The sequence below is a fragment of the Saccoglossus kowalevskii genome, chromosome 1 (genome assembly GCF_978046115.1).
Source record: "Saccoglossus kowalevskii chromosome 1, keSacKowa6.1, whole genome shotgun sequence".
Classification (NCBI taxonomy): Eukaryota; Metazoa; Hemichordata; class Enteropneusta; family Harrimaniidae; genus Saccoglossus; species Saccoglossus kowalevskii.
Genome location: NC_140641.1, coordinates 24,639,047 through 24,656,041, shown reverse-complemented (window position 1 = coordinate 24,656,041; position 16,995 = coordinate 24,639,047). Strand labels below are relative to the sequence as shown.

Sequence of the window (16,995 nt, the reverse complement as noted above, 5' to 3'; positions counted from 1 at the left end):
GGAAAACACCAGAAAGGGCAGTTCATTACTAAGAGTCTCATTGGGCCATATTATGACGTCACGCTATCAAAAAAAATACACTGACAGTTTGTTGGGTTTGTATTTATTTCTCAATATTCACAGTGAATAATTATTTGATTTCACGGTTTCCGATATAACGTAAAATAATTTATACGAATCATGATTGCCAATCACGAGAAACAAATACAAGTCTTGTCACTGTAATTTGTAGGATATGTTCGGTGGTGTAGCGGAAAAAAATAAGCGGAAAAATGTCGGACGAGAAAGGGTATTTCTGGAGAGTTCATTTTTCTTGGGTGGATTTTAAGAAAAAAATGCACTTTCGTTAACCATCGGCCCGAAACGGTTGATTAAACATTTGGTAGGAATGTATATTTATTTACTCAACTCAAATCATTGACTAGCAATAATCATCCTCTGTACCATGCTACGCTCGTTCAAAGGTGAAATACAGAACTGTCCAGTTAACAAGCTGTTTTGTCCTTTTCACTTGTGACTTTGCTCAGTAATGCGGAAATACAGGTACATTTACGAAAGATAATCCAAATATTTTTTAGTAGAGTTAGGGCTATACTATTCAATTTCAATTTCGATAGAAATAATACACTCTTCTCCGTCTCGGAGTAGACCGACTCGGCGGATAGAGTTATAGCGCCCTCTTGGGTTCGAGGTGCGAAAATCAGCTGACAGATTTATGTAATAATAAATATTTTCATTTTTTTATTACGTTCAACATTTCGATCGTGAAACAAATCGCACACAATGAAACATCAAGTTTACAATGGTATACATATAATATAACAGCAATAAAGGTTACATTGAGGAAATACTCAAGAGACCACGGTCATTGCAGCCTGTACCGATTAACTTGCTAACGATGATAGCGACGAAGTAGGCAAAGCAGATGGTCCAATATATTCTTATTAAAATATTAATCGAATAAAATGCTTTAAAATTAATACAAAATACTGATTTTTAAAAAGAACAGTAAACTAAAGTAGGCAAGCAATCGAACAGAGTCTTTGGTATAATAAAGTATTCGAAAGTAACCCATAAAATGTCCAAACTGATATGGAAAAAAAATCATGCATTGCGGGCGTACGGAGAGTGTTCGAGTTCGCTTTTCTTCCTTTAGACGTGACTTTAAGAACAGACCACGTGGTATGAAGGGCTTTCAATGCATTAAACGTTTCTCTTTTTCGATATTTTTTTCCAGTCTGCTTTATGGTGTTAAGGTAACCACGGGAAATAAACATCACTCGACGTAACATCAATCAGTAATACAAAGCATGATAAGATAAACTATCAAGGGTCAAGGAATTATAATGATTTTCATCGATTCAGATTGAATTAATCGAGAAAAGAGAATTCAAGGTTGAACGCATTCTTCATACATTACTGGTTGAATTACTTGGTTGAGCAATTCTATCAAAAATACAAAATCAAAAATTGATGGATCCAATGACTTTGTGTTACCCTACCCAACCCAAGCGTATTATATCTGATTGCCACTTTGAATTACAAATTACTGTGATTTATAATTCAAACCCTAGTTTGAATAACCCACGTTTTTTTCTTCTTACTTTCAAATAGCCAATCCCAGGGAATCATAAGCAAAACGTCTGGAAAATCCTGCGTCAAAAAGTGTCATCCGCGCCTATCCCCAGTTTCAAGTTACGCGTAGTTTTGAGTAATAATCATCATAGTTACATATCTCAACTTAATGAATCGTCTATTCTATATATGAAATAGCAGTAATTGAAATCAGAACGGTCCGGTGCTGAATATTCCGTCTACCACGATAAATCAGCCACACAATTCCCACCCCCAAATAACAAGATGGAAGCATCGTGAATGCGGTGATTGAACCAGGAATATTGACATATGAAAATAGTCGAAAATAGATCGATTGGAATGTTCAATTCTAATTTTCTATGTAATATTTTAAAAAATAAAGAAAAAAGCATCAAATTATAATCCACTTGAGAAATACAACAAATGTACTAGATCCATACGAAACAGCTAATTAATTACCAACCAACCCCCACCCAATGCCACCCATACCCTTACTCCTACCCCCCATCAAACATATCGTTTATCAATAGCATTATATTACAAGGAACAATTAATAACAATTTCCCAAGACAGTTGGAAGTGCAGTCAACGTCACACTTTGAATATTGAGGGCGCTTGTCACCATCCACTGCGAATGATTGAGGTCTTGATTCGTTCACTTCAAATTATTTTCATCGTGGTCTATGATTGTGCGTATGTCATCCCTTTGAATATTATAATTTCTGTCATTATCGGTTCCGGGTTTTTCAGTGGTGTTCGTGATCCATGTGCATCCCGCCCTCACTGGCGTGTTCTGTCAAATTTCCTGATAACGCAGGTGGAGGAGGCTGACCTGTATATTGTGAATAAAATAATTGTGAAGAGAAATTAAAAATATATATAAATAAAAATGATATAATTTCATCGTCTAACGGATGGCACATATTATGTGATTTCCTTCAACGAATTGTCTGTCACAAATCGGGGTATTCCAGGTGTGTGGTAGTATTACGTTGCCAAAACTATCATTACTACCCAGGGTCACGTATCTTACACGTGTCAAGTGACTTATTTTACGGATACTACTCGCGTACAATACAATTTTAACGCATCCATGCACGCCGAGCACATTCACTTAATTTTAGAAAAACACAGTCATAAATTGACAATATTCATTGGTTTATTATGTAAAATCATGGAGCTATTGTCCCATGGTACCATGCAATAGCATTCTTTTGGGTACTACAATGATGTATTTTGAGAAACTTGTCCTAATATTTTCCAAAATAGTACAATTTTTAGAACAATTCCATAGAGCAAAATATTAAAGAAAAATTGTATTTTTTGTTATTTTTTAAAAGCCAGATTTTTTTAAATAATTAAGGACAACAACAAGTACCTCATCGTTCACAATATATAATTACTTTCGAACAAAGGTTGTATCAACTTTAGATTACTTTCGTCATGGTATTCAAGGATTAAAAGTGAAAAATGTATAATAACAAGTCACATCTCCAATATGTATCAAGAGTGTTTTTAAAGCGGAAGGGTCGTCACTTGCGCACGCGCAGGAATTGAGTTCCAAGCGACGATAGCAACACACGCTAAAAACGCAAAGGCTCATGGGTAGACGCTGGCTTGTAAACAATGACACGCTATGGCCATCTGTGACCATGCGCAGATGACAACACCCCCGCTTTAAGTTACACTACTACAATTTCAACAGATCTTAGAGCTTTTCAGTTTCAAATCTCCCATAGATGCATTTCAACGTTTTCAAAATTGTTTGAATGGAAGTTAGTCGACTCCCCTCTATGTATTATGCGTCATATGGAAATTGAAACCATTTGTTTGCAGAATGTCACTATGTACAGTCGTTGTGAAAAAACAAAATTGCACCAAAACTGTAATTTAATTTCAAAATATTATACTTGAAATTCATGGGGTGAATAAATGTTCAATCATTTTATTTTATTGTTTAAAGAGAAGCCAAAATCTTATCAAGTTTCGTTTCAGGGCATACATTACAGACCACGACTATAATACAACATGAATTGGTCTTAAACAAAATATTATATCATTATCAGTAATGGGAGCCACTTTGGCTATGAATTAACGGGTAGCTACTACCAGCAATCAACTATGTTCATTCCTATACATATCAAGGCAGTAAACTGATAACGAATGTCTGATTTATTCGGATTAAAGTAATCAAGATAAACAAGTGTATAACACCCAAACGAAAGATAATCACAAGCAAAACATGTCATTATCGATCCAGGTTTACGGCTGGCCACGTGACTAGCCTGCGATCCACGCGTTTTCCGCGGTCTGCAAAAAAGACAAGGTTTCGCAGAAAGTTCAAAGCGCACAGATTTCTGATTATGTCATGAGTAGTCTGTTTTCAGCTGAGACCCCAAGTTACACATTGCCAACAAATATCCACGTGATGGTGCGGCGGCACAAAAGGGTAACGTTTATTTTGAAGATGCAGCGAAATCGAGCAATCCACGGGTGAGCCATTTAAAGTCGGTTGGGTAATGGGTAATCTAATTAACACATTGACAGCAAGTGTTCTCTTATGAGCTTCTGATAGTATGAAATACACGCCGCTAAAAAAAAACAGTGAACTTGTGAATACAGACATACAGAAATATATAAGTAGACTATATAAATATACATGCGAGGAAGAAATTCGGGTCAGACTATGTAAATTAAGATGAAGAAATGTTCAGATTGTGACCGGAAACTAAGACAAAATACCACCAACCACATTGTTCAGTACGAGTTGCATATAAGATAAAAAAATGACACAGAAATTAGATACAATTCAATAATTACAATTGAAGAATACAATTTGAAACATGACAACCGTTCACTTGAAGTTCAATGTGGAGGTGACATGTGGATCAAATTTCAACACGGCGAAAATAAACAATGTTGTTTAAAGATTTTAAACTATCTTTGAGGAGTTTACCACCCTGAACTTCTAATGGTCATCCTTTGTATTGCTCCATGTAACCCACATTTTTGTTTAGCTTTTAGGTCATTTCAAGGTGGCAGCTTGAGAATCACTTTGTATACCGTGGCAAACTAGCATTGGTCAGTGTTTTGTACACGGTTGCCCTCTGTTAATAAATAAGTCCTTCGAAAATGTATGCGGATGTGTAATTGGTTGTTGTGCGATTGAAATTTCTTATTTCGAAAGGTGTATCTCATAAAGGAATGTACACATAGCAGGCGCGATGTGGTTATTATCTATTGTATGGGGTTTACTGTGTGAATCATGAATATGACGGCCAGGTGGTCCCTCTTGCTGCCTGCATTCCATGGCTGGTAATTAACAGTTTTTAACCGTGAATGCCGATAGCGTTTAAGTCGTGAGAGTTCATACTTCTCGCGTTGTGTAGGCTAATGCATTGCGGTGACATTGAAAACTTTGCGTTGAAAGTTTAATGTGTCGACAAACAAATCTCCAGTAGACTCTTGAACATACACACAGTGACTTACACTAAGAAAAAGGTCGGTTGCTCCAAACATGGAATTTTAGTTTTGCGTGGGAAGTTATCTTTGATTACCGTTACGTTGTTTATTTCAAAACGGCGTGTGTGTCAACGAATATCAAGCACTTTATAAGGCCAAAATAAAATTGTTTTGTTGCCCTCAACGACCGACCGAAAATATGAAATATCGGGTCGCGATTGTTTTTTAATAGGCCCAAATATTAAAAACCTCACCATTTCAAGCAGTAGAAAAGTGTTTTCTCTAAAAATTAACGATCCCGGACTGTTGTTTGATCTGTATTTCTCTGATATGTTCCGAATACTATGAAGTCCATATACCTCGGCTATTTACGATACCCGTAGTTTTCACGAGTTTTTAAAAAAAATCCGACCGACCGGCCGACCCAATTTTTCGACTTGAGGGCAACATAATTTTGAGTGTGGCCTAATTGCATTCACTCGAATGTACCCTATCCCACGTCTCATGATGACGCCACATCTATGAGTCACGCGCTGGTAGTCTCGGCTCGTACCTTACATCCGGGTTATTCGTGTGATATAACCTAAATACTAGTAGTTAATTAGGGCATCGACAGGTGATTACATTTGACGCACCAAACGTTTGCAAAATACTGAAGTCAAACAATTAGTTTTAACACATGGTTTCACTTTTAAAGACATTGTAAGAATCAAATTACGTTGATTTAGAACATCGTGTTTGACGAGGAGGATTACTCACATAGTTGAAGTGTACGTCTATGTGTCGCTGTTTTGATCCCTATTTTTGCGGTCAAGCTGATCTTTTCGATCCCCAATTTTGAGATTTTCAGCCATTTAAGCAAAAGTTTTTGAACTATTATTGAACCCCAAATCTCCCTCAACGTCTATCTTTTTGGCCGCAGTTTTCAACTACGCCCACATGTACAAGGAAACGGTCATTTATTTTCTTTCTTTCTTTGAGGTGAGAGTAGACCCCGGTGGGATCTTGCCATTTTATAATTTCAATATTAACAGTGGTTTAACATGTAGTTTGGGGTGAAGACATAATATTCGCCAAGCTACTGTGGAGGTTCTTTTAAGGTAGAGATGGAGGTTGTAGGGCACTTGGAAGTGAATTTTTTTATTTTTTGCTTTTTATTATTCAAACAGTCTTGGCTATAGACTGTTAAAATTTTGTATAATTGTGAATAGTGGAACATACTCAAAAATCGATTTTAAAATATAGATAACAGGTGCAAACATTGTCTCTTTTGAATGCTTATCAAGGCTGTACATAAATAATAAAAAAGAAACATGGTGCAAAAAAAGAAATGACGGGATCTCCATATAATGCACTATATTTAACTTTTAACAAAACGATAATACATTAAAATTTTGAACTGTTACAGCCATTTCAATTATGAGCATTAGCAAACCTCTTACTGAGTGAATTGTTATGCAAATTAGCAATTATCTCAGCTTCTGTTTAGTGCACATCCCAGAACTTTAAAAAAAATAGCTCCTAGACACTTTGACCTTTTGTTTTGAAATTTTCACAAATGATTGACAATGTGTTTATCTTCAAAACGCCGTCGGGGCGTTGTTTTTGGTTGAACAATATTACGACAATCGTACAGACAACTAGCCTGGGTGTTAATTTATGCATAAACTTGAAGTAGTGAAATTTGAGCTGCCGCCCTGCAAAATTGACAACTGGTAGACAGTTTTCAAGACGGCGCTTTCTTCATAGTAAACAGATGTACCTATAAACCAATTTTCACAGGAAACAGAAGCATGGTTTAGAAGCTAATTTTTTTAAATCACTTTTGACCAAAAAAGCACATTTTTGTGCATATTTCAAACTACAGTGTCCATAAAAATAAAATACTAACAAAATGTTAAAATTCATACAATAAGCTTTCCGAAAATATATAGTTTTGTGGACAAGGAAGGTCATCTTGGTTTCTTAATTAACTAATTAAAATACCTGTCAGGTAAACTGCATCTCTACCTTAACTTCATTGTTACGATCTATTATATCACCGTGCGCTGAATTGACACGTTTTCATTAGTCGATATCAGACGATGAATGGGCAGGTATGAGTTACGTGCACAATGACTCGGCAATATTTTGCGTTTTCCCACATGTGTACGGTTTGCTTGAGCGACAGACCAATCATGATTTCACCGTTAATCCCTAAATAATATGAGATTATAGTTCCACTGTTTATAACGGTATTAATTATATTCATTAAACCATATCCCAGTGGGGGGGGGGGGGTCTTGATGGAGAACACAATTGAACTAACAAATGATTACGTCATGTACCGCGCCAGATAACGCATGTATGTGTGCGCATGATCACAGAGCTGCTACCAGGTCGCAATTAACATACACGAAATTAAAAAAAATAACTAAGACTTTAAATCTTCCAACTTCCTTCAGTGGTCATTTTCGTAACCTTGACACCGTCCTACAAGTGCACGGTCGTCGTAGTGCGCGAACATCAATTTAAATCGAACAGACCGTGAAATATTACCATTTTATAAATACTGATGTACTTAGACCCAGAAGACACGTACGTGTGTACATACAATCCGTTATGTTTGTTTTACGATCTCGATTATTGTATTGCTGTTTATCACGTACGCCTCGTCGGTCTATCCTCGTCATCGCTGGTGACAACACTGCTGTATCGGTCGTCCGCCGGGTCGATGCACACCGATGTAATTCATTTCAAAATCATTTGAGTGGCTCGATCTATACAACAGTGTGCCATTCTAAGCGGTAAAACTATACAGATATGCTATCCTCACATACAGGCCGCAGATAAGAGCAGCCATGCGGGTATCAATAAAAATACAGCGACAGGGAACAATAGAGTCAACACGGCGTTGTTTAAACATAGAAAACGTAGACGGAAGAGCTTGATGATTTTTAAAAAAAATGACCTCGTCATAACTATCTCGGCACTATCGAATCTCAATTTTGTCACGGTGAACACAGATCACGCCAATGTCATGCCTGGTAGTCAAGGTGGCGTTGTCTTCATAATGGCCGGACTTGCTATTAGGATTGGACTTGGCTGACATTAACACAGCGCATAGCGTTCACAGGCACGGTACCATGCTGATTCGCGTCAGCTGCAGTGGCCGCGTTAGGAGATAAGGTACTTACCAATTCGCACCAGCATGAACGAAATCAATATTGCCACTCCCGTGACAATAAGTAATAGTGAGCAAATGAGCTGCGGTCCCAATAACCCTCGCTTCATGTTCACGCCCAGCAATAGAATGACGCCATCGTACAGCAGGAGAAGGAAAGGCTATATAATATGTAAATTGCTGGCCTTATTTTGTTACTGCACGCATAAGTTCATCAACAGCACAGGGTGGGGTAGAAAAATCGTTAGCACAATTTTAATATTTTTTTTCTATAAACTTTGAGCAACATTCGCATTTGAAACGATCCACACTTTGGAATAGGAATAGGAATGGATCGAAGAGGCAACTGAGTTCAACTTGTTAAAACAGTAAAATACTTTGTTTTAGCTGGAATTATTTGTTTTGCTGAAAAGACATTTTGGGTGTTTTGTATAAAGTTTATTTTTTACTGATTCATGATGAGTTAAATGTAAAATATAAGAAAGGGGATATTTTCACTGAATTCTATGATTTTCACTGATTCATCCAGTCAGCAAAAATAACCGGCATTAATAAATTCTAAGCGAAAATAAATTGCCTTACCGCTACGCACACTCTGTCAACGTCATGTGGTTCCTGGGCTACACTTCTGAAGGCAGTACGAATTACGGATCATCGTACAGAAAAATAAATATTATTATGGTTATTTTGTTTTTATATTAAATTTTAAAGTTGTTTTACCGCCAAGTGTAGCTACATTGAGTGTACACCATGCGTGAGATGTTTGTTTAAAAACCATCAAAAGTTGGAAGATGGGTTTTCAGTTTAATGTGTAAGCATTGCTGAAGGTTTCCTTATTAATTTCTTCTTCTTATTATTATTGTCATCTATCTAAGTCGTTTGACGTCACAGAATTCTTCGACACTAGAGGGCGCGATTTACAATAATAGTAGTTTAGAACAAGAAGATTAAGGTTTAGTGCGAAAGTTTATGAAATCTAAATAACAATTATTTAAAAAAATTAATAGTGCAGGTATAACATTTGTACGTGTTTATAATGAAAAAAGTATAATACCTCTATAAATGATATAAAATAGTTTATTCATTTATTTATTTATTCATCCATGATTCATTCATTCATTGCCAACGGATTACAGGTTCCGTCAGTCAGAACCACCTGGAGGGATTTCTAGAAATACAGTGTTCTAGAAATTTCGGAGGAAATCCTAGAAATTCCTCTTTGTGGTACACCGATGTTGCTCTCTCGCGACTACATCTATCTTTGAAAGTGCAACTTAATGTTAATGTTTTCTAGTTGCAAAACTTGGGTCTCTTTCGATCATCTGAATAAGCGAATTGGCAATATGTGAAATTAAACAGCAGCCGGTACCGATGGATCATGGATTTCTAGAAATTTCTATATCGTGGTATCGTCGGTTCGTTGCTTTTTATCACTGCATTGTATATACTTGTAATGTATTTTGAGCGTAGTCTGTTATTCGGCTTTGGGTCTGTTGGTATGTGGAATAAGTAGGCAATAACTAAACAAATAAACATTCTATAAAAGAGGCACGATTTTAAAAACAAACACCATAAGGCAGTAAAAAATTTAAAATATATTAAAACTTGAAATGCATCACAGCGTTCTGTTCTGTATCCCATTAGTTCAGTTCTGAAAACTGTGTGAATATTTAGTAATTAATGAAGTAATGCCATAGTTTAAGATAGAGAACCGCATACCCTCGAAGTTTCTGGCTTCATGTAATCACTATGCGATTTATAGCTAGAAAATCCTCGGTGTCGGTCGTACTTTATCACATAACAATTCAAGTTCGCCTCTTAAACAGATTCATGGTCATGTGTATGCACACGATTTTGAAACACGCGAAACAACATCGAACGCATTTGACCCCTCCCTTTGAAATGTGCAATGGTGATCGTGCAGATTTGTTTAGAAATAATCTGCTGGTTTTGCGGGCACACTTAACTGTAAATGCACCAGGTGGTATAACGCCTGCTGTCCGCGCTGATAATCACAGTGTCTGATCCCTTAAATTGAACCGATCAGACGCGTCATCGGCTGACGTGCTGACATTGGAGTAACCCGCCCCAAGTGTACACAACAATGATTTTAATCTACCGCCCATGTATCTACAGGCGATGTCGCGTCTTATTTTCACTTTGCGAAGTAGCGATACTCGCACCCGGTGGATTCTAAATAAATGCTATTACTAGTAATACCCATTCCCCTCTATAACCAGGTATACTGGTTATATACTTTTCGATCCTTAACACGGAATGCCATCATTGGACCTTGAACCCAGGCTTGTCTGATTTATAATATGAAGTCGCCATCATGGATACCCATCTCCAATTATATGGGGTCAAGAACTATTGCAAAGATTTGGATCCAAGCCTAACTTTATTAAAATTATATTATTTATAGGGATAATGATAGTTAGTTTCAATTTATTTTGTACGGAATCAAATGTATTAGTGAATGTGTCCTGGTATTACCATGCCATACACGGATATACGTTAGATTAAGTCCGGTAGAGCCTGTCATTACGTGCAATACTCACCGTAATGTGCCAGCATGAGTCCAATGACGATGGTAACTCCAAGTAATATGGACAGAATAGAGCAAACGAGCTGTGAAATCCTTCGAGTAGCGCTCATGGTTTTAATCAGTACTGTGTAACGCCACCGGGTCAAAACAAAGGCAAATTAACTTTAAGCGATGACCAGAAGGGCTTAACACGCCTCGCACAATGCGATTTGTTTTATCTTCAGTGTCGTGACGAAGATCTCCAACTCACCGGAATATTATATTGGCCTCGTCTCTGTTGCTAATCTAATGGACGGTTTTGTGACGGACACAGAGAGCCAATCTCGTTAATATATAACTAATATATAACTATATAATAATATATAACTATTCTAAACTTCGTCCTATCACTTATTTATTTAGGTTGTGTTCAATGACAATGTATTTGTGTGTGTGTGTGTGTGTGTGTGTCTGAGGGTGTGAATGGATTTTTCTCAGCCGGGGGGAATTTTCAAGCTCCCCGTAACGTAACAAAGTCTATGGAGTAAGAAAAGTTTATTAAATGTGTTCTTCAGTGTTTTAGCCACACATTAGGGTTGCCAGAGAACCGGGTTTGTTATTTAAAAAAAATATGTTTTGGATGTGATAGTGAACGTTTATTTATTCCTGTTTATCATTCCTTGTTATTCATCATCGACTTACTCGGCACAATTTATTGATTGATCATTATTCAGTTGAATCACAGCCTCGCCGCTGCACAGGTGATCGGAATAAATATAGCGCCACCAGCGTGTACAGTCACTGCACAGGTCAAGCAAATAAATACAGCGTTATCAACATGCGCATGTGACTTGCATCGGTTACAAACTCACGACAGCCTGGGTTTCAGTGTACAATGGCCAGCGACACGGTGAGCAAACATTCGTTAAGGAAATACACTTTGAACTATATAGGGGTGGGTAGTCAGCTACTGTTTAATATTTATATTTAACAGTCAGTGAGTAGCATCAAAATATATATACCGCTATATTGAAAAAAGAAAAGAAAATGAAAACAAAATTTCTAGATTCATGTGTACGTGGACAAATTCCCTCTCGATTTCAAATGGTCAGCCCTTATTCTGTTTAAAGACCCTATTTAATCACATGGATATAGACATACCAAATTCAATTTAAAGTCGAAATGTCCTATCGGCACACTATAACTTTAGACAAAGTTTTCAATATCAACGGTACTCGAATCCAGCTACTCAAAGGATATCATATCATTGCCATTATCAGAGATGATGGCGCACTTCTCATATCGAAACCACGTTATGTGTGAGCGTTGATAATGCTACACTAAATGGGCTAACCATATTGCCGTATATTATCTTGAGTATGATAGGGTGCTGCCCGCATAAATCTGAAACATCCATCATTTCACTTCAACGACTGACCATACTGCGGGATGGTTCGAATCCACATCTTATTCACGTGGAAATAATGACGTTAGTAAATTGTTCTCCTTGCTAGACTCCTGCGTTCTTGTAATTGGGCTGGCCGTCGTGCCAAGTTCAGAGGGCGATTACAATACTGATTTCCCGATTTTCAGATTAAAACAACAAACCACTATTCATTTCTATACCATAAACTCCGACAAAATAGTATCCCATATAGATATATAGTCAATTGTACCTTGCCCATACAGTCTAAGGACATGAAGAGCTTGAAGATGATCACTGTGTCATGCCTTCTATCACGACACTACTGATACAAACGGGAAACACACGACAAAATATAATAATAATATAATATTAAATATGCTGGTACCGGATTATTGTTGTATGGGTACATGTATGCGTATACCAAGAGGAATATTGGCAGTATCCGTGTACTATGGGTATATTGTCCGTATCCGTATACTATGGGTATATTGTCAGTATCCGTGTACTATGGGTATATTGTCAGTATCCGTATACTATGGGTATATTGTCAGTATCCGTGTACTATGGGTATATTGTCAGTATCCATATACTATGGGGTATATTGTCAGTGTCCGTATACTATGAGTATATTGTCAGTATCCGTGTACTATGGGTATATTGTCAGTATCCGTGTACTATGGGTATATTGTCAGTATCCGTATACTATGGGTATATTGTCAGTATCCGTATACTATGGGTATATTGTCAGTATCCGTGTACTATGGGTATATTGTCAGTATCCGTATACTATGGGTATATTGTCAGTATCCGTGTACTATGGGTATATTGTCAGTATCCGTATACTATGGGTATATTGTCAGTATCCGTGTACTATGGGTATATTGTCAGTATCCGTGTACTATGGGTATATTGTCAGTATCCGTATACTATGGGTATATTGTCAGTATCCGTGTACTATGGGTATATTGTCAGTATCCGTGTACTATGGGTATATTGTCAGTATCCGTATACTATGGGGTATATTGTCAGTACCGTATACTATGGGGTATATTGTCAGTACCGTATACCATGGGTATATTGTCCGTATCCGTATACTATGGGGCATATTGTCAGTATCCGTATACTATGGGGTATATTCTCAGTATCCGTATACTATGGGGTATATTGTCAGTATCCTTATACTATGGGGTATATTGTCAGTACCGTATACTATGGGGTATATTGTCAGTACCGTATACTATGGGGTATATTGTCAGTACCGTATACTATGGGGTATATTGTCAGTACCGTATACTATGGGTATATTGTCCGTATCCGTATACTATGGGGCATATTGTCAGTATCCGTATACTATGGGGTATATTGTCAGTATCCGTATACTATGGGTATATTGTCCGTATCCGTATACTATGAGGTATATTGTCAGTATCCGTATACTATGGGTATATTGTCCGTATCCGTATATTATGGGGTATATTGTCTGTATCCGTATACTATGGGTGTATTGTCAGTATCCGTATACTATGGGTATATTGTCCGTATCCGTATACTATGGGGTATATTGTCAGTACCGTATACTATGATGTATATTGTCAGTATCTGTATACTATAGGGTGTATTGTCAGTGTCCGTATACTATGAAGTATATTGTCAGTATCTGTATACTATAGGGTGTATTGTCAGTGTCCGTACACTATGGGGTATATTGTCAGTATCCGTATACTATGGGTATATATTGTCAGTATCCGTATACTATGGGTATATTGTCCGTATCTGTATACTATGGGGTATATTGTCAGTACCGTATACTATGAAGTATATTGTCAGTATCCGTATACTATGTGGTATATTGTCAGTATCCGTATACTATGGGGTATATTGTTAGTATCCGTTTACTATGGGGTATATTGTCAATATCCGTATACTATGGGATATATTGTCAGTATCCGTATACTATGGGGTATATTGTCAGTATCCGTTTACTATGGGGTATATTGTCAGTATCCGTTTACTATGGGGTATATTGTCAGTATCCGTTTACTATGGGGTATATTGTCAGTATCCGTATACTATAGGGTATACTGTCAGTATACGTATACTATGCGGTATATTGCAAGTGTCCGTATACTATGGGGTATATTGTCAGTATCCGTATACTATGGAGTATATTGTCAGTATCCGTATACTATGGGATTATTGTCAGTATCCGTATAATATGGGAATATTGTCAGTATCCGTATACTATGGAGTATATTGTCAGTATCTGTATACTAAGGGAATATTGTCAGTATCCGTATACTATGGGTATATTGTCCGTATCCGCATACTATAATGGGGTATATTGTCAGTATTCGTATACTATGGGGTGTATTGTCAGTATTCGTATACTATGGGGTATATTGTCAGTATTCGTATAGTATGGGGTGTATTGTCAGTATTCGTATACTATGGGGTATATTGTCAGTATTCGTATACTATGGGGTGTATTGTCAGTATCCGTATACTAAGGGGTATATTGTCAGTATCCGTATACTATGGGGTATATTGTCAGTATCTGTATACTATGGGGTATATTGTCAGTATCTTATACTAAGGGGTATATTGCAGTATCCGTATACTATGGGGTATATTGTCAGTATCCGTATACTATGGGGTGTATTGTCAGTATTCGTATACTATGGGGTATATTGTCAGTATTCGTATAGTATGGGGTGTATTGTCAGTATCCGTATACTAAGGGGTATATTGTCAGTATCCGTATACTATGTGGTATATTGTCAGTATTTGTATACTATGGGGTATATTGTCAGTACCTTATACTAAGGGGTATATTGCAGTATCTGTATACTATGGGGTATATTGTCAGTATCCGTATACTATGGGGTATATTGTCAGTATCTGTATACTATAGGGTATATTGTCAGTACCGTATACTATGGGGTATATTGTCAGTATCCGTATACTATGGGGTATATTGTCAGTACCGTATACTATGATGTATATTGTCAGTATCTGTATACTATAGGGTGTATTGTCAGTGTCCGTATACTATGAAGTATATTGTCAGTATCTGTATACTATAGGGTGTATTGTCAGTGTCCGTACACTATGGGGTGTATTGTCAGTATCCGTATACTATGGGTATATATTGTCAGTATCCGTATACTATGGGTATATTGTCCGTATCTGTATACTATGGGGTATATTGTCAGTACCGTATACTACGAAGTATATTGTCAGTATCCGTATACTATGTGGTATATTGTCAGTATCCGTATACTATGGGGTATATTGTCAGTATCCGTTTACTATGGGGTATATTGTCAATATCCGTATACTATGGGATATATTGTCAGTATCCGTATACTATGGGGTATATTGTCAGTATCCGTTTACTATGGGGTATATTGTCAGTATCCGTTTACTATGGGGTATATTGTCAGTATCCGTTTACTATGGGGTATATTGTCAGTATCCGTATACTATAGGGTATACTGTCAGTATACGTATACTATGGGGTATATTGCAAGTGTCCGTATACTATGGGGTATATTGTCAGTATCCGTATTCTATGGGTATATTGTCAGTATCCGTATACTACGGGGTATATTGTCAGTATACATATACTATGGGGTATATTGTCAGTATCCGTATACTATGGAGTATATTGTCAGTATCCGTATACTATGGGATTATTGTCAGTATCCGTATAATATGGGAATATTGTCAGTATCCGTATACTATGGAGTATATTGTCAGTATCTGTATACTATGGGAATATTGTCAGTATCCGTATACTATGGGTATATTGTCCGTATCCGCATACTATAATGGGGTATATTGTCAGTATTCGTATACTATGGGGTGTATTGTCAGTATTCTTATACTATGGGGTATATTGTCCGTATTCGTATAGTATGGGGTGTATTGTCAGTATTCGTATACTATGGGGTATATTGTCAGTATTCGTATACTATGGGGTGTATTGTCAGTATCCGTATACTAAGGGGTATATTGTCAGTATCCGTATACTATGGGGTATATTGTCAGTATCTGTATACTATGGGGTATATTGTCAGTACCTTATACTAAGGGGTATATTGCAGTATCCGTATACTATGGGGTATATTGTCAGTATCCGTATACTATGGGGTGTATTGTCAGTATTCGTATACTATGGGGTATATTGTCAGTATTCGTATAGTATGGGGTGTATTGTCAGTATTCGTATACTATGGGGTGTATTGTCAGTATCCGTATACTAAGGGGTATATTGTCAGTATCCGTATACTATGGGGTATATTGTCAGTATCTGTATACTATGGGGTATATTGTCAGTACCTTATACTAAGGGGTATATTGCAGTATCTGTATACTATGGGGTATATTGTCAGTATCCGTATACTATGGGGTATATTGTCAGTATCTGTATACTATAGAGTATATTGTCAGTACCGTATACTATGGGGTATATTGTCAGTATCCGTATACTATGGGGTATATTGTCAGTATCTGTATACTATGGGGGATATTGTCAGTATCCGTATACTATGGGGTTTATTGTCAGTATCCGTATACTATGGGGTTTATTGTCAGTATCCGTATATTATGGGGTATATTGTCAGTATCTGTATACTATGGGTATATTGTCAGTATCCGTGTACTATGGGGTATATTGTCAGTATCCGTATACTATGGGGTATATTGTCAGTATCCGTATACTATGGGGTATATTGTCAGTATACGTATACTACGGGGTATATTGTCAGTATACGTATACTACGGGGTTTATTGTCAGTATCCGTATATTATGGGGTATAT

General features: G+C 37.0%; 1 long non-coding RNA gene across 2 annotated transcripts; it reads right to left on the bottom strand.

Annotated features, from left to right (window-relative positions):
- Nucleotides 1–712: 712 nt before the first annotated feature.
- Nucleotides 713–10,975, bottom strand: LOC144352365 (uncharacterized). 2 transcript variants are annotated; one of them, XR_013420590.2, is made up of 2 exons: nt 10,783–10,975; nt 713–2,428 (listed from the first exon to the last, which is right to left on the bottom strand). It is a non-coding gene; the product is annotated as an uncharacterized LOC144352365 (long non-coding RNA). The 2 variants fall into 2 exon arrangements; XR_013420589.2 differs by lacking the exon at nt 10,783–10,975 and adding an exon at nt 8,235–8,349.
- Between the last annotated feature and the right edge of the window lie 6,020 nt (nt 10,976–16,995).